The sequence below is a fragment of the Bubalus kerabau genome, chromosome 5 (genome assembly GCF_029407905.1).
Source record: "Bubalus kerabau isolate K-KA32 ecotype Philippines breed swamp buffalo chromosome 5, PCC_UOA_SB_1v2, whole genome shotgun sequence".
Lineage (NCBI taxonomy): Eukaryota > Metazoa > Chordata > Mammalia > Artiodactyla > Bovidae > Bubalus > Bubalus kerabau.
The window spans coordinates 20,750,963-20,769,510 of NC_073628.1; positions in this window are offsets into that span (position 1 = coordinate 20,750,963).

Sequence of the window (18,548 nt, forward strand, 5' to 3'; positions counted from 1 at the left end):
GGTGACTGCAGCCATGAAATTAAAAGACACTTACTCCTTGGAAGGAAAATTATGACCAACCTAGATAACATATTCAAAAGCAGAGACGTTACTTTGCCAACAAAGGTCTGTCTAGTCAAGGCTATGGTTTTTCCTGTGGTCATGTATGGATGTGAGAGTTGGACTGTGAAGAAAGCTGAGCGCCGAAGAATTGATGCTTTTGAACTGTGGTGTTGGAGAAGACTCTTGAGAGTCCCTTGGACTGCAAGGAGATCCAACCAGTCCATTCTGAAGGAGATCAACCCTGGGATTTCTTTGGAAGGAATGATGCTAAAGCTGAAACTCCAGTACTTTGGCCACCTCATGCGAAGAGTTGACTCATTGGAAAAGACTCTGATGCTGGGAGGGATTGGGGGCAGGAGGAGAAGGGGATGAGAGAGGATGAGATGGCTGGATGGCATCACTGACTCGATGGATGTGAACTCTGGGAGTTGGTGATGGACAGGGAGGCCTGGTGTGCTGCGATTCATGGGGTTGCAAAGAGTCGGACACGACTGAGTGACTGATCTGATCTGATCTGTTCCTGGGCAAGCTATTTAATGTAACCAAGCCTTACGTTTTGCTGAAGAATTGATGCTTTTGAACTGTGGTGCTGGAGAAGGCTCTTGAGAGTCCCTTAGACATCAAGGAGATCAAACCAGTCAATCCTGGAGGAAATCAACCCTGAATATTCATTGGAAGGACTGATGCTGAAGCGCTAATACTTTGGCCACCTCATGTGAAGAGCTGACTCACTGGAAAAGACCCTGATGCTGGGAAAGATTGAAGGTTAAAGGAGAAGGGGTGACAGAGGATGAGATAGTTGGATGGTATCACCAATTCAATGGATATGAACTTGGGAAAACTCCAGGAGATACTGAGGGGCAGGAAGGACTGGCATGCTCCAGTCCATGGGGTTGCAAAGAATCAGACATGACTTAGTGACTGAACAATAACAAGTTATGTAACCTAACTGAGCTTCACATTTTGTTTTGTTTTACTTTCATTTTAAATGCTTTATTTTTTAGAGCAGTTTTAAATTCACAGGAAAGTTGAAGGGAAAGGCACAGAGATTTCTCATAGGCGACCCATCAGAGTGGGACATCTATTACAGCTCTGTGAATGGCTCATGATTACAGGAAAAGGCATTGTTGAGAAAGGAAATGAGGTCTGAATACGAAGACCTACAGTGACAAATCATTATCCAAAAGCTTTAGTTGACATTAGAGTTTAGCCTTAGTGGATTTTTACTTTCTATGGGTTTTGACACATGTATGACAGTAAGTACCCATCATCATAACAGCATACCATCTCTTCATCTCTCCCTCCTTCCTAAACCCGCAGCCACTGATCTTATTTCTCCACACTTTTGCATTTTTTTCAGAATGTTGATATTTGGAATCATACAATATGAAATCTTTTCAGACTAACTTCTTTCACTTAGTATATGCATTGAATTTCCCCCCATGTCTTTTTGTAGCTTGATGGTTCATTTCTTTCTCACTTTGAATAACTTTCCACCGTTGGAATATACCACTGTTTATCGACCCACTCCCTTATTGAAAGACATCTTGGTTGCTTTCATGTTTTGGCAATTCATGAATAAAACTGATGTTGTAAACATCTGTGTGCAGGCTTGTGTGTGAACACAGGTTTTCAACTCCTTTAGGTAAACTCTTGTTGAATTGTGTGGTATACACACACATACAATTTCAGGAGTTTCCTCATGCTCTGTTAAAAACATGATTATTTATTTATTTGGCTGTGTAGGTTCTTAGTTGCAGCATATGGGATCTAGTTCCCTGACCATGACTCAAACCCAGGCCTCTTGCAGTGGAAGCATGAAGACTTTGTCACTGGACCACCAGGGAAGTCCCTCTTCACACTCTTTAAGATATTCTTCATGTCTTGGAAAGAAAGTAGGATTTGAATCCAGAGTCTGCGGTTTGAGACCGTGTTGCCTGCTCATCACCGCGCTGGGAAAGTTGGTTCACTTCCCTGAGCTTTACTTTCCAAAATGAAAATAATATTTACCTAATAGTGCTCTAGTTCTCTTAAAAGGACTGACTATACTAGTACTAATATTTATTTCTGGTTAAAATGGCTGAATATCAGCAATTTTATATAGTTCAGCCTGAATATAGTTAAAAGAAACTATCCCCGAATTTCAAATAGAGAAAAACAAATGAGGTATAAAGGTCTTCTTTTTGGCATCAAGTTATGCTTTAATTCTCTCTCATTAGTAAGTATGGTTGGAACACTTACTAGGTGCCAGATGCTGAAGCTCACTATCTCAGTGAATCCCCCAAACAACCTTACATATCAGGAATAATGAACCATCTCACACCACAGAAGAGGAGACTGAGCAACAGATCAAAACCAAAGGACACAAACATGTACATGGTCACTCCAGAATTTTCAACCAAGGCAATCTGACACCACAGTCCAAGTTCTTAGTGATTATACCTCACTGCCTCTTCAGCCAGTTCGATTCCAAGGATGAAAAGGACTTATTTTTAGATGCTAGGAGTCAAAGTTTTTTTTTATCTAGTTCCCTGTTGCTTTTTCTGAACTGTGCCTAGAATTGAATTAAACCCAACTCATCTGGCTTCAGCCTCTCCCAGTATACAAAACAATCTCACCTGCCGTCCATCGCCACCCCTCCTCCCGTCAGCCCGGCAGATGAGCTTCGATATTCATCATACAAACGCAGAGATAAATCCACGCACATATGGACACCTTATCTTTGACAAAGGAGGCAAGAATATACAATGGATTAAAGACAATCTCTTTAACAAGTGGTGCTGGGAAATCTGGTCAACCACTTGTAAAAGAATGAAACTAGAACACTTTCTAACACCATACACAAAAATAAACTCAAAATGGATTAAAGATCTAAACATAAGACCAGAAACTATAAAACTCCTAGAGGAGAACATAGGCAAAACACTCTCTGACATACATCACAGCAGGATCCTCTATGACTCACCTCCCAGAATATTGGAAATAAAAGCAAAAATAAACAAATGGGACCTAATTAACCTTAAAAGCTTCTGCACATCAAAGGAAACTATTAACAAGGTGAAAAGACAGCCTTCAGAATGGGAGAAGATAATAGCAAATGAAGCAACTGACAAACAACTAATCTCGAGAATATACAAGCAACTCCTACAGCTCAACTCCAGAAAAATAAATGACCCAATCAAAAAATGGGCCAAAGAACTAAATAGACGTTTCTCCAAAGAAGACATACAGATGGCTAACAAACACATGAAAAGATGCTCAACATCACTCATTATCAGAGAAATGCAAATCAAAACTACTATGAGGTACCATTTCACACCAGTCAGAATGGCTGCGATCCAAAAGTCTACAAGTAATAAATGCTGGAGAGGGTGTGGAGAAAAGGGAACCCTCTTCCACTGTTGGTGGGAATGCAAACTAGTACAGCCACTATGGAGAACAGTGTGGAGATTCCTTAAAAAACTGGAAATGGAACTGCCTTATGATCCAGCAATCCCACTGCTGGGCATACACACTGAGGAAACCAGAAGGGAAAGAGACACGTGTACCCCAATGTTCATCGCAGCACTGTTTATAATAGCCAGGACATGGAAGCAACCTAGATGTCCATCAGCAGATGAATGGATAAGAAAGCAGTGGTACATATACACAATGGAGTATTACTCAGCCATTAAAAAGAATCCATTTGAATCCGTTCTAATGAGGTGGATGAAACTGGAGCCTATTATACAGAGTGAAGTAAGCCAGAAAGAAAAACACCAATACAGTATACTAACGCATATATATGGAATTTAGAAAGATGGTAACAATAACCCTGCATACGAGACAGCAAAAGAGACACTGATGTATAGAACAGTCTTATGGACTCTGTGAGAGAGGGAGAGGGTGGGGAGATTTGGGAGAATGGCATTGAAACATGTAAAATATCATGTATGAAACGAGTTGCCAGTCCAGGTTCGATGCACGATACTGGATGCTTGGGGCTGGTGCACTGGGACGACCCAGAGGGATGGAATGGGGAGGGAGGAGGGAGGAGGGTTCAGGATGGGGAACACATATATACCTGTGGCGGATTCATTTTGATATTTGGCAAAACTAATACAATTATGTAAAGTTTAAAAAAAATGCAGACGTCATTTTGGTTTCTTAACTACAATAGAACGGCCTGTCCACTTTAAAATTTCATTAGGAACTGCACCCCGAGGCTAGGACATGATGAACTCAGGTGATGCATAAATTGGAGGAGGCAGAGAAGTGCTGGGAGGAGGGGGGACCTAATTTGCTCTAGAAATGCGAGGAAGAGGGTGTAGTGAGAATGGAAGTCTGAAAAGCAGCATAAAGAGACTCTCATGAAGACCTAAAGCTCCCATTGCTTCAGAAGGCTGTAATTCACAAGTTCAATAACAAAGACCACAAGGCTGAAGCTAAAAATAAGGGGAGAAAAAAAGTAAAGTTCTTTCTGGAAGATTAACTCAAGTTCAGGGAAGTCGTTTGTCAGGGGGTACATGGGTGGAGAGCCAGGGAGGAGAAATATATTTTCTCATGCTTCTCGGTAACTGGCATCGTTAGTGTAACAGGAGAATGGGATACATGGTGTAATTGTAGTTCACAGCACTCTTGATTGGCATAGAACACAATTAGACAGGCCAAATGGAGACTAATTTGCCATCTCTAGTCTGAACCAACTCAAAATCAATGGTCCACTGCAGATTACCCCATGGGGAACATGGAGGCAAGGGAGACTGGCAGTGGCAAAGTGGGTTGTGGGTGTCTGTGTTCCCCAGCCCACTCCTCTATCCATCAAGCTGATAGGCGCATATAAACAAATAGCAGAAGCAACCGCTCTGTGAATGGCTCGTGATTACAGCAAAAGGCATTGTTGAGAAAGGAAATGAGGTCTGAATACGAAGAGATTGCAGTTTTTCTACCAGATGCACTATAGGGATTTGCATGTTCTGTAGCCACTTTCTTAGGGTTTCTTTGCTTCAGCAAAGAGAACAATTCTATTGATGAGCTCACCCATTCTCCTCCACCCTATCCCACAGGTGGTTTTCAAATGTTATTGCACATAAGAACCACCTGGAATAAGTATCTAAATGCATATTTCCGGGCCCCAGGCTCAGAGATGCTGACTAGGTCCATTGGGGTTGAAACCTACACAGCAGTATTTATCAAGCATTGCAGTTTTTTTGATGCATATCATTTGTGGGGCACATTTGGAAACACAACTCAGGGTAATAGATGTGTATGCATATACATGTATGGGCTTCTCTGGTGGCTCAGTGGTAAAGAAACCACCTGCCAATGCAGGAGACACAGGTTTGATCCCTGGGTTGGGAAGATACCTGGAGAAGGAAATGGCAACTCACTCCAGTTTTCTTGCCTAGGAAGTCCCATGAGCACAGGAGCCTGGCAGGCTATAGTCCATGGGTTCGCAAAAGAGTCAGAAACGGCTTAGTGACTAAACAACAAAATACATGTCTAGAATTTATATTATTTATATTTGATCTTCTGAAGTAGGGACTGTTTAGTATTCAACATAAAAAATATCACAAGAAAGCTTATCTCAGGCTCCCTACTCCCACATCTATGCCTGATTTCCACTGTTCCCAGGATGGGGGCAGGATTGACTGACAATCACAAATGATAAATCTACATTATTGAAGGTAATTTGCTTCTTCCTTTAAGTAATTGGATTTTAGATGTTTCATTGAGAAATAATTGACATACATAACTGTAAGTTTAAGGCGTACAGCTTGATGGTTTGATTTATATATATATTATGAAATATATATACATGTATAGTAAATATATGTATATCTAAACCACAAAGGTTCATTTAACTTTCATGATTACATATAGATACAATAAAAAGAAAAAGAAAAAATATCCTCCTTGCAATGATTCTTAAGATTTACTCTCTTAACAAGTCACCATTTTGTATATTACTTCCCTAGTACTTATTTATCTTATAACTGGAAATTTGTAATTTTTGAATTTTCTACCTCCAATTCCTCCTCCTCTCAGATTCTTTAAACACTATTTACAATGGAACATTTACCATGCCCTCTAGACTAACTTATGTAGTAGCTAATTTCTGAATACTAATTGCTGATAGAATTAACAGGCAGATTTAGTATGATTTTTCTCTTGATACAATATTTTATATAGTTAATTAATTGGCATAATAAAGTGAAAGGTTTTTATGTTTACTAGTCACTTTTCTGTGTTTATTTTTTACAGGCAATTAATCATTCACTACAGAAATACTTTTAATTAAAATGATTCCTCATTCCCAGCCTCAGAAATATATGAAACAAAAACAAAAGAAATGAGGATGAAAACTGAAAGTTTTGACAGTTCAAGTAGACATCACTCATGTTCTGTGTTAGTTTATGAATTGCTGCATGAAAATAAAGCTAGATGAGTGGTGAATATGGACCAGGTTAATAAATGGAACGATCCTATAATCTCCTTCGGAAAGACATTTCTCATTTATTTTGTTTGAAAATTTAGGAAAAAATATTGTCTCAGATCACACTAAAATACAAATATAAATATTTTTGAAAAACCAACAGTATCCCTCAATGTGATGGTCACAATCATGCCTTTTTCTTCCCCTTTATGTATCCAGTGCCCCCCACATGGCAAGTGCCCAATAAATGTTACTGAGGAAATTCACTAATTTTGTCTAAGTTAAGAAGATGCAATTTGAATCTATAAAGCAATTTTTAATCATTATAATCTTATCTTTTATTATATTTAGTATCATAAATTAGTAGACAGCAAGTACAAGTTCTACAGATTATGACTAATAATATAGCTTAAATGTTGATTTTAGCTATGTTGATCCTTGGAAGAAAATCTTCCAAGGATCTTCCAAGGATCCTATGGAAAAGCTATGACCAACCTAAACAGCATATTAAAAAGCAGAGACATTACTTTACCAATAAAGGTCCGTCTAGTCAAAGCTATGGATTTTCCAGTAGTCATGTATGGATATGAGAGTTGGACTATAAAGAAAGCTGAGCACCAAAGAATTGATGCTTTTGAACTGTGGTGTTGGAGAAGACTTTTGAGAGTCCCTTGGACTGCAAGGAGATCAAAGCTGTCAACCCTAAAGGAAATCAGTCCTGAATATTCATTGGAAGAACTGATACTGAAGCTGAAGCTCCAATACTTTGGCCACCTGATGCAAAGAACTGACTCATTTGAAAAGACCCTGATGCTGGGAAAGATTGAGGGCAGGAGGAGAAGGGGACAACAGGGGATGAGATGGTTGGATGGCATCACCGGCTCAACGGACATGAGTTCCAGTAAACTCTGGGAATTGGTGACAGACAGGGAGGCCTGGCCTGCTGCAGCCCATGGGGTCACAATGAGTCGGACACGACTAAGCAACTGAACTGACTGAAAATATTGATACTCTTAGATTTGTGTATAGAGTCTCTAATGTTTGGGGGTTCTCATTCTGCCTGATATGTAAAGGCCACCTCAGGACCCCTTCATCCCCCATCTGACTGGAATCTTTGCTCACGAACAAAAAGGACGGTGCCCAGGATTAGAAGATAGCACTGGGTAAGCTGAGGAATAACCAGAAGTGACCAAGAGATGCAAGCCCTGTGGCATCTGAGGGGCTGGAGTGGGTATAGATTTTCAACTTAAATGGGCCTTGCTCCAGTTAGATTATAGGAAAGCAGTATCTCTAAGAATCTTGGTTCTAAATATTTAGAATTTCTCGCAATTATTACTGCATTCTGTACAGAGGGAAGAATGATGAATGACTTAGGACAGTGCAGAAAGATCAAATCTAAACGCCTAGAAAAACATATTCTAACAATAGCAAGTTGATTTGCCCTAGAATTCTATATGGGATCAAAACTTAGAGGCATCACTTATCAAGGAAAGTGGGGGTGAGACAAAGTAGTGGTGACAAGAGACTTAAATTAAGAATCTACAGAAGATGCTCCAAAGCCCCCAGGTCCCTGTCTGCATACAGCAGAGACACCCACTCCTTTATAAATCGTATAGGAGTTGGAAGTATTTATGGAGACCAATTAAGGGAGAATCTGGGTCTAAGGTCAGTAAACACAAAACACAGCTGTGGGCTTCTGGGAAGAAAAAAGTCATTGCATTAAAATTATGTTCTAAATATATTCTAAATAGAGATAATACCAGTCCCCTCCCTCAACCAGCTTCAGAATACTAATCACGAGGCATGTACATCCTCACTCCCTAGGTATAAGAAACAAGAAGAGGTTTTCAAGAAAGCTGAAAATGTCTAAGAAATGAGCTATAGAGACTGATAGGTGAAAGACTTTGATTAACAACAAAAAAAGTGAACACTGAGTTGTCACTGTTGTTTGGCCCCTAAGTCATGTGCGACACTTTTGTGACCCCATGCACTGCCAGGTTCCTCTGCCCATGGAATTTCCCAGGCAAGAATACTGGAGTGGGTTGCCATTTCTTTCTTCAGGGGGTCTTCCTGACCCAGGAATCAAATCTGTGTCTTCTGTGTCTCCTGCTTTGCAGGTGGATTCTTTACTACTGAGCCACCAGGGAAGCCCCTAATTTACATTTTCATGTCTCATTCTTCAATTCAGTCAGTTCAGTTCCATTGCTCATTTGTGTCCGACTCTTTGCAACCCCAATGAACTACAGCACGCCAGGCCTCCCTGTCTATCAGGAGCTCTGGGGGTTTGCTGAAACTCATGTCCATCAAGTCTGTGATGCCATCCAACCATCTCATCCTCTGTCATCCCCTTCTCCTCCCACCTTCAATCTTTATCAGCATTGGGGTCTTTTCCAATGAGTCAGTTCTTCGTGTCAGGTAGCCAAAGTACTGGAGTTTCAGCTTCAGCATCAGTCCTTCAATGAGTATTCAGGACTGATTTCCTTTAGGACTGACTGGTTGGATCTCCTTGCAGTCCAAGGGACTCTCCAGAGTCTTCTCCAATACCACAGTTCAAAAGCATCAATTCTTCAGTGCTCAGCTTTCTTTATAGTCCAACTCTCACATCCATACATGACTACTGGAAAAACCATAGCTTTGACTAGATGGACCTTTGTTGACAAAGTAATATCTTTGCTTTTTAATCTGCTGTCTAGCTTTCTCATTCTTAAATATCTGTGTATCCATCCATCCATTCATCTATCCATCCACATAGAGTCACTAGTTAGTTGATAAGCACTTCTAAGAAAAAATAACAAGGTAAATGATTAGGAAACAAACAGAAAAAATAAATTTGAAAGTAAGAGAGTTGAAACATAGAGCAGAAGAATGTTACAACAATACCAAAAAGTCTCCTAGACTAATTCTCAGGGAGATAAGAGAATAAATTGTTCTAGGAAAGAACAAAAAGAGAGGAAAAAGCAATATACACAGAGAAGAGTATAAAAATCAAATGAAATATTGTAAAGTAGTCTTAACATGTGTAATATGGATATGAAAATGAAAGGAAAGTGTTAAAAGAGAGGGAACAATACTTTAAGAGATTCTGACCGAAACTTTTTCAAATGTGATTTCTAAAATATCAAGCAACACATTCAGGAAAATTTATAAAGCCCCAGAGGTATAAATGCAAAGAATACTACATGTAGCCATATCAGAGTAAAACTTCTGAAAACCAAGGAAAAAGAGAAAATCTTAAAAACAGCCAGAGGAAAAGGATACATTACCTTCAAAGGAGAAACTATAAGATTGACAGTTCCTTTTTGCAACAGAAAAAATGGAAATCAGAGGACAACATAATGATATTATAAATGCTAAATGTATAATTCTCAATGTGGAATTTTATACCCAGTGAAAATAAACTTCAGAATGATGAAATAGGCTTCCTACAAAATTTTAAACCAAGAGATTTAATCACGAGCATATCCACAGAGAAATAAATTCTAATAAGGGGTTTTCCTGAAGAAGAAAATATATCTCAGATGCATAGCATTAATGAAGAAGGGACAATGGTTTCTCTTTGGGTAAAAAATAAATGGTTTTTAACTGTTTTAAACTGTAACAAGAAATGTCCTATGAACTTTGGCATATGTAAGAATTTAAACACATGAAAATAACATAAAAGTCAATGTAAGAACTAAAACACATGAAAATAACATAAAAGTCAATAGGAAAATAAAGTATTTGCATTGTGGACAGTAAAAAATAATTATTAGACTGATATGTGAAGGTGGATGCTATAACCTTTGAAGTAATAAATATAAGAAAAATTTAAAAATTATAATAAGGCAAATAGAATAATAAAAGTTATACTTGATAATTCAAAAAGAATGAAATTATAGAAGGATAAGGCCAGAAAAAATTAGACAAATATGAAGCAAAAAAAATCCACTGCAGGTACAAAAATTAGCATATCAGAAATGACATTAAATGACATGGACAAAATACTTTAATATATTAATGTATAAAATTATTACACTAGGTAACAGAATGCAAGTTTTCTTACAAATGGCACATTTTAAAAATAAGGATACAGAATATTTTAAATGAAAGGGTGGAAAATATTTCATGCAAACACTAAGAAAAATTAGAAAACAGGTATAATATCAGAAAATTGGACTTTAAGAGAAGAAATATTACTAAACAGAAAGAAAAACATTTCATAACAAAAAAGGGTCCACTCTACCTGAAAATGTACTAATTTGCATGTATCCAAGAAGGTACTTTCAAACTGTGGTGTCGGAGAAGACTCTTGAGAGTCCCTTGGATGGCAAGGAGATTTAACCAGTCAATCCTAAAGGAAATCAGTCCTGAATATTCATTGGAAGGACTGATGCTGAAGCAGAAGCTCCAATACTTTGGCCAACTGATGGGAAGAGCTGACTCATTGGAAAAGCCCCTGATGCTGGGAAAGATTGAAGGTTGGAGGAAAAGGGGACAAGAGAGAATGAGACCATTGGATGGCATCACCGACTTGATGGACATGAATTTGAGCAAGCTTCGGGAGTTGGTAATGGACAGGGAAGCAGTCCGTGCGGTCGCAAAGAGTCAGACATGACTGAACGACTGAACTGAACTGAACTAAAAAGGTAACCTGAGAAAGTATCATGCAAAAGTGAATGTGCAGAAAGAATAAATAAATAAAAAATCATAGTTGGAGATTTTAACACATTCCTTTTAATACCTAGCAAAAAACAGATATAAAAATCAGCAAGCATAAAAGAGATTTGCACACATTATTAACAGAATTACTTTACTTGACATATAGAACATTGCATCCAAAAATTGAAAAATTCCTATTTTAAATGTGCACATAGGATGTGTTCCAAAATAAATCATATACTGAGCCATAAAGCATGTCTGAAAAAGTTTCAAAGGATTTATATCATACAAAGCATATTCTCTTATCATATTCTTAAGCTAGAAGTCACCAGCAAAAAGTTTGTCAGAAAATCCCCAAATGCTTGGATGTAAATAATGTATTTCCAAATCATAATGGAAATTAGGATGTATTTTGAGCTAAATGATAATGAAAACAAAATATAGCAAAATTTTTGTAATACAGCTAAAGCTATAGTTAGAAATATATAGCCTTAAATGTATTTATTAGAAAACAGGAAATACTGAAAATCAATGTAAACATCATGTAAACAAAGTGGAAACAGAAGAGCAAATTAAACCAGATGAAGCAGAAGAAATAAAGTAATGAAGTTAAGAGCAAAAATCTATAAAGTAAAAAATATAGAATAAAAATGACATGAGGGAGAGGGTGGGAAGATTTGGGAGAATGGCATTGAAACATGTAAAATATCATGTATGAAACGAGTTGCCAGTCCAGGTTCGATGCACGATACTGGATGCTTGGGGCTGGTGCACTGGGACGACCCAGAGGGATGGAATGGGGAGCGAGGAGGGAGGAGGGTTCAGGATGGGGAACACATGTATACCTGTGGCGGATTCATTTTGATATTTGGCAAAACTAATACAATTATGTAAAGTTTAAAAATAAAATAAAATTAAAAAAAAATAAAAAAAAAAAAAAATAAAATAAAATAAAATTAAATTAAAAAAAAATTAATTATTTCTTTATGCATGTAAAAACTGATCTCTAATTTAATACTCTACTACATGAAAAATTTCAGGCCCAAATGGCTTCACTTGTAAATTTTTCCAAATTTTAATGGAAGAACTAACGCTCATCTTTCATAAAGTCTTCCAGAGAATAGATAGAGAACATTTCCCAATACAATTTTTAAAAGTGATTTTAGAGGGCATCAAGTGACTTTCAAGGATACCAGAATTGAGAGGAGGACAAAATAGATGCATTTTATCTTATGAATATAGTTGAAAAATTTTAAACAGAATATTAATGAACCAAATTCAGAACTAAATCATAATGTCCAAGTAAAGTTTATTCCAAAGATACAAAGATTGTTTCAAGATTTAAAAAATTAATCAGTGCAATTTATCATATTAGTAGAATATAAAAGAAAACCACATGATCATCTTAATGAAAGCAAAGGAAGTATTTGATAGAAACCAACATCAATTAATGATTATGAAAAACTTCAATTTTTCTTTTCATTCTTAGGAAAATAGGAAGAGAATTTTGTTTATATGATAAAGATTATGTTTTTAAAAACCCTAAAAAAAATACTAGAGAAAACTGGAAGAAGATAAGAATGCCTACTTATTCCAATTCAATTTATTATTGTAACAATGGTTCTAGCCAGTGCAAGGTACAAAAAAAGAAATAAAAAGTCTAAGTATTAGGAAAAGAAAAAACAACAATAATTGTTATGGGCAGATAGCATGATTATGCATTGGACATCCAAAAATAATATGCAGATAGCCTTTGGAATTAAAATGTAAATTTAGCAAAGTAACAATATCAAAATATAAAGTACCAATTGTATTTTATTCCGTATCAACAAGAATCAATTAGAACATAAAAAAGAAGTCATACTATTTACAAGAGCATGAAAGAAACATCAGTTAGTAACAAATGTAGTGAAAGTTATTGAAAACCTCTATACATAAGACTAGAAATATTATAGACAAATATTAACGATGATCTATGAAATATGGGAATAAAGTGCTTATAGATTAGAAGAAATAATATTGTAAAGATGTCAATTGTTTCCAAATTGGTTTCTATATTCAAAGACATTCCAATTAAAATCAAAGGAACTATTCTAAGGAAGAGTAGTACGCTCTTTCTAAAATTTATGTGGGTAATACATGAAATTTAAATTGACATTCTTAAAGAGAAAGAACAAAATTGAAAATCTGTAGTAACAGACACTGCAAGACTGTTTCTTAACAGAGCTACAGTATTGGCATAAGACATTTCTCCAAAGAAGAAATGTACATAACCTTACACGGTGAATATTTCAGAAAATGCTCAACGTATTAATCATCAGGGAAACGGAAAATAAGCCACAATAAGATACCATCTAACACCTGTAGGGATGGTTATTATAAAAGACAAGACAAGTGTTGGTTAGGATATGGAGAAACAAGGACACTTGCACACTGTTGGTGGGATTGCAAAGTAGTACTGCTGCTGTGAAAAACAGTACGGAAGTTCCTCAAAAAATTAAGAATAGAACTATCATATGATCCAGCAATTCCACTTCTAATGTTTATTTAAAGTAATTAAAATCAGGATCCCAAAGACATATTCCCACTCTCATATTTATCACAGCAGTGCTCACAATAGCCAAGACATAGAAGCAATGTAAATGTTCACGACAAATGAAGAAATAAAGAAAATCAGAATTCTATAAGGTGTAAATAGATACTACTCTCACAGAGAGGCAAAACCAATGCTCACCCTTTTATTCTGAGATTTTGCTTAAGGACTTGGTTTCAAAGAGAAACACGGAAAGAAGAAAAAGTAGCTTTACAGTACAGAAATCTTGCAAATTGTACCTTAGACAGGTCCTCAAGGTTAATATCAGTGATAAGTCATTACTTACATATACATTTGATATGATAGCTCAGCTGGTAAAGAACCCGCCTGCAATGCAGGAGACCTGGGTTTGATCCCTGCGTTGGGAAGACCCCCTGGAGAAAGGAAAGACCACCCATTCCAGTGTTCTGGCCTGGAGAATTTCATGGACTATATAGTCCATGGGGTTGCAAAGAGTGGGACAGGACTGAGTGACTTTCACTTTCACATTGATATGATATGTGGGAAACAGTACTTCACCTCTGTAATCCTCCTCTCTAAAATGTAGTTTAACCGTGAGATAAAACACCAGGCAAGCCCAAATTGAGGGACGTTTTACAGAATATCTGTTAGTAACCCTCAAGGTCATCGCCAGTGCTTTCGAGGCCATCAAAAAGAAAAAATACCTGAGACACTGTCAGAGTCCAGGAAAGTTTAAAGGCACATGATAATGTAATATTGTATCCTAGCTGAAATCCTAGCATACAAAAATCAGGTTATGGAAGAAATTAATTAAAAATGAATAAAGTATGAGGTTTATTTAATAATAATATATCAGTGTTGGTTCATTGCTTATCATAAATATAGCCTACTCATGTAAGATGTTACTTTAAAAGGAATCGGATAGGGTGCATTCAAGAATTCTCTATACTATCGTTGAATTTTTTTGCAAGTCTAGAAGAAATTCCAAATAAAGCAATTATTTCAATTAAAAAAAATCACTCAGACATTTGATAAGTAGCAAAAATCCCCAAGGGATATAACTGCTTATATAATCAAAGAAAAATATAAGAAAACTGTATGACAGATTCAGATTTCTAGTCATTATATTCCACCCTCCCCAAAAGAGAAAATTAGGTGAGGAAACCGTCAAATAATTCATTCAAAGTAAAAATTTCTAGAACTGAAGAACATTACTTCAGATTTAAAGAGACCAACAAGCAAAAACAAAAATTAAAGGGGAAAAAAGAGAATCCCTCTTCCATGGTGGTCCAGTGGTTAAGATTTTGCCTTTCAATGCAGAGGTTACAGGTTCAATCCCTTGTCGGGGAGCTAAGATTCCCACATGAAAGTGAAAGTGTCAGTCACTCAGTCATGTCTGACTCTCTGTGATCCCCATGGACTATAGTCCACCAGGCTTTTCTGTCCATGGGATTTTCCAGGCAAGAATACTAGAGTGGGTTGCCATTCCCTTCTCCAGGGAATCTTCCTGACTCAGGGGTTGAACCCAGGGTCTCCTACACTGCAGGCATGTTCTTTACCATCTGAGCCACCAGGGAAGCCCCAGAAGATCCCACATACACTGGGGCCAAACAACCAAAATATAAAACAGAAGTGTATTGTAACAAACTCAACAAGGCCTTTTAAAATGGTCCACATCAAAAAATAGAAATTTAAGAGGGGAAAAAAAAAAAACAAAACACAAGGAGTAGGACTTCCCTGGTGGTCCCGTGGTTAGGAATCCGAGAGCCTTTCCACTGCTGGGGGCTGGGATTGTATCTGTAATGTTCAACAAGACTGCATGGTATATATCATTCTTATGGTCTTTAAAAACCAATATAATGAACATAAAATTAACCAAATGTCAAAAATACTGTGTTATCTGGGTGGGAGAAATGAAAGAAAGATTTAATAGAAATACCACAATAGATAATGTTTTGACAATGGCTACATTTGCTGAATTAAGAGACTGCAGTATAAACATAAAAGATATACATATTAGGTTAAAAATAAGAAAACAGCATAAAGTGTTGAAAATAGTTTTCTGTAGGACACAAGAAATGGGTTAAGAGTGATAAGGACAGAGAACTGCTATTTTTTGTTTTTTGTTGTTGTTGCTGTTATTGTTATAAACCTTTAGCACACTTAGATTAAAAAAAAAAAACTATGCCCATGTGTTTACTTAGATAAAAAATAATTAACCAAAGACTCTGCTGCAATGAAGGAAACCTGGGTTCAAATTCTGGGTCGGGAGGACCCCCTGGAGAAGGGAACGGCTACCCACTCCAGTATTCTTGCCTGGAAAATTCTACGGACAGAGGAGCCTGGTGGGTTATAGTCCATGGAATCGAATACAATTGGGCATGACTGAGGAAATAACAGACAAAATTAATACAAAACAAATATAATATTACATTTAGTGATTTCTCTATGAAAGGCTTGCCTATGAATTTGTCATGGCATATTAGTTGAAAAACAAGTTGAAATATTTCATTTTTATTTACAGTAAACCAGAATGTTTCCTCGGAGCTCAGATGAATGTAATTTCATATGATCACTCCAGCTAATGAACCAGTATATCTTCAACAGTCATATGGAAACCATACTTGTTACTTCTTAAATGGTGAGACTGTCAGGTGACATGTAAGTATTAATGATTTTTTTGTACTGCTGAACATTCATTTACCTAATATTTTAAAAAATTAGCCTGAGCACTTCTGCAGAGTAATGGTGAGCCCTTTTTTTGAACACAATACTGTGCATGAAATTTTCTTCAAGGTTTACAGGCATTTCTATGCCTGACAGGGACAAACTTTTGATAGAATCTTCTTATTCCCTCTGAAACCTGTATTTAATCACTGAAACTCTATTTTGTCCTTAAGCATCAGATAATTGGACTCATTAAGTGGTGTATCAGAGAAGAACAAGGTTTCTAATTATGTTTACAATGAAATATATGAGTTAATAAGTAAAATGTGATAGTAGTCTATTAAAATGATTAAGAACTTCTAGAATAGAGCATGCCACATCAGGTATATTAGCATGCACTTTTATACATCAGCATCACTACATGTATTGTGTTAAGGCTAGTCTTTGGGATTCAAACCAATAACCAATGGACCCAGTAAAATGTAAATATTAAAGTATATGAAACACAGAAAAGCCCAAAGACTGCTTGATGCAAACTTTAAGATGTAACATATCCTCACCATTAAGCTTTTGACATTCATGCAGATGAGACTTCCATACGTGTTTTTTTTTTTAAAACAACATAAGACACCTTACATATACAGAGCCACAGTTGAGGGATAATCTTGTAAGCTGTCCCTTAATGGAACTGCCTGCCAAGAGAAAGGGTCAGGCCAGGACCAAGGTGGAAAGTTTCTGTGTGTGGTCAGTAAGGAAGAAGCTTTGACTTTTTCCTTCTAAGCTGTCAAATCTTGTTTCAAGGTCATGCTTATTCTAGAAATATGGTGTCCCAGATTTGGAAGGTTGAAGTTCAGTGTGTTTATAGGCTAAATCAGCTAAAGCTGCTGCCATCTGGGCATGAGTTTCTTTCTTTATCTACTTTTTGTAATTTACCTGGAAAACTTTTTTAAAAAATTTAATGACACTGAACTTAGTTTATGTTTAGCAGTGTCTACTAGCACTGTTAAGCCTTCCTTGATAGCTCAGTTGGTAAAGAATCTGCCTGCAATGCAGGAGATCCCCATTGGATCCTTGGGTTGGAAAGATCCGTTGGAGAAGGGATAGACTACCCATTCCAGTATTCCTGAGCTTCCCTTGTAGCTTAGCTGATAAAGAATCCACCTGCCATGTGGGAGATCTGAGTTCGATCCCTGGGTTGGGAAGATCCCCTGGAGAAGGGAAAGGCTACCCACTCCAGTATTCTGGCCTGGAGAATTCCCTGGGCTGTACGGTCCATGGGGTCACAAAGATTGGGACATGACTGAGCGACTTTCACTGGCACAGTTGAAGATATATACTTCCATTGAAATACTCTGAAATTCATCTTTAAATGTATTTATGCTATTTTCTGTTTACACACATATGTTGGAAAAGAGTACAAGAATTACAGTTGGAGGATTTGAGCTTAAAACCCATTTCTACCATTTCTTGACAAAAGGACCTTGGGCAAATTGCTTAAATCTTAAAATAGCTATAAAAGACATTGATTAACCTAATGGCAAAAGAGAGTTTCCAATGAGAAAATATGTTTCAGAGCATTCATAAAAGATGAAGCACTGGTAAATACTAGTTATTTTTCTTCTTTCACTGGTTAGTTCATTTTCAGCTCCGTTTACCTCCTATCCTCCTCAGGAGGAATTCATATTCTTTCGAACTGTCCCTGAAGGCTCATTACTGTTGGAGGCCATGTCAATGTAGTTCCAGCTATGGGACTCCCAGCAATGTTTTCTACTTCCCATTTGTCTTTTCTCTTATTTTTTTGAGTCATATGTTTTCGTTTTCTCCTGATGGACTTCATTTCATCTATTTCTTGTCTCCTATTCACTGCTAAAAATACTCACTATTCCACCTAGATCTTTGACACATTTGTCTTATTTCCTCCAGTATTTTCCCAGCAGCTCAATGAACAGACACTTTGAAAACCTAACTTGTAAAGGAATGGCCTGTGTTCAGTTAAAAGTTTTGTGGTTTGGTACTTAAAAAGAGTTCCACATCTTTCCTGGGGACTCTAAAATGTCTAACCTGCTCTGCTCATGTATCATTGACCCAGTGGTCACTCATGGGGGTCACCCAAGATGGCCCCTAGCTCTTAAGGTGCTCACATTCTGTCTGGACTTTGTAGACTCCAGTTCCCTTGATATTTTCTGGACTAGATACTTCTCTTACTTACATGTCTTAAACACCAATGCTAAA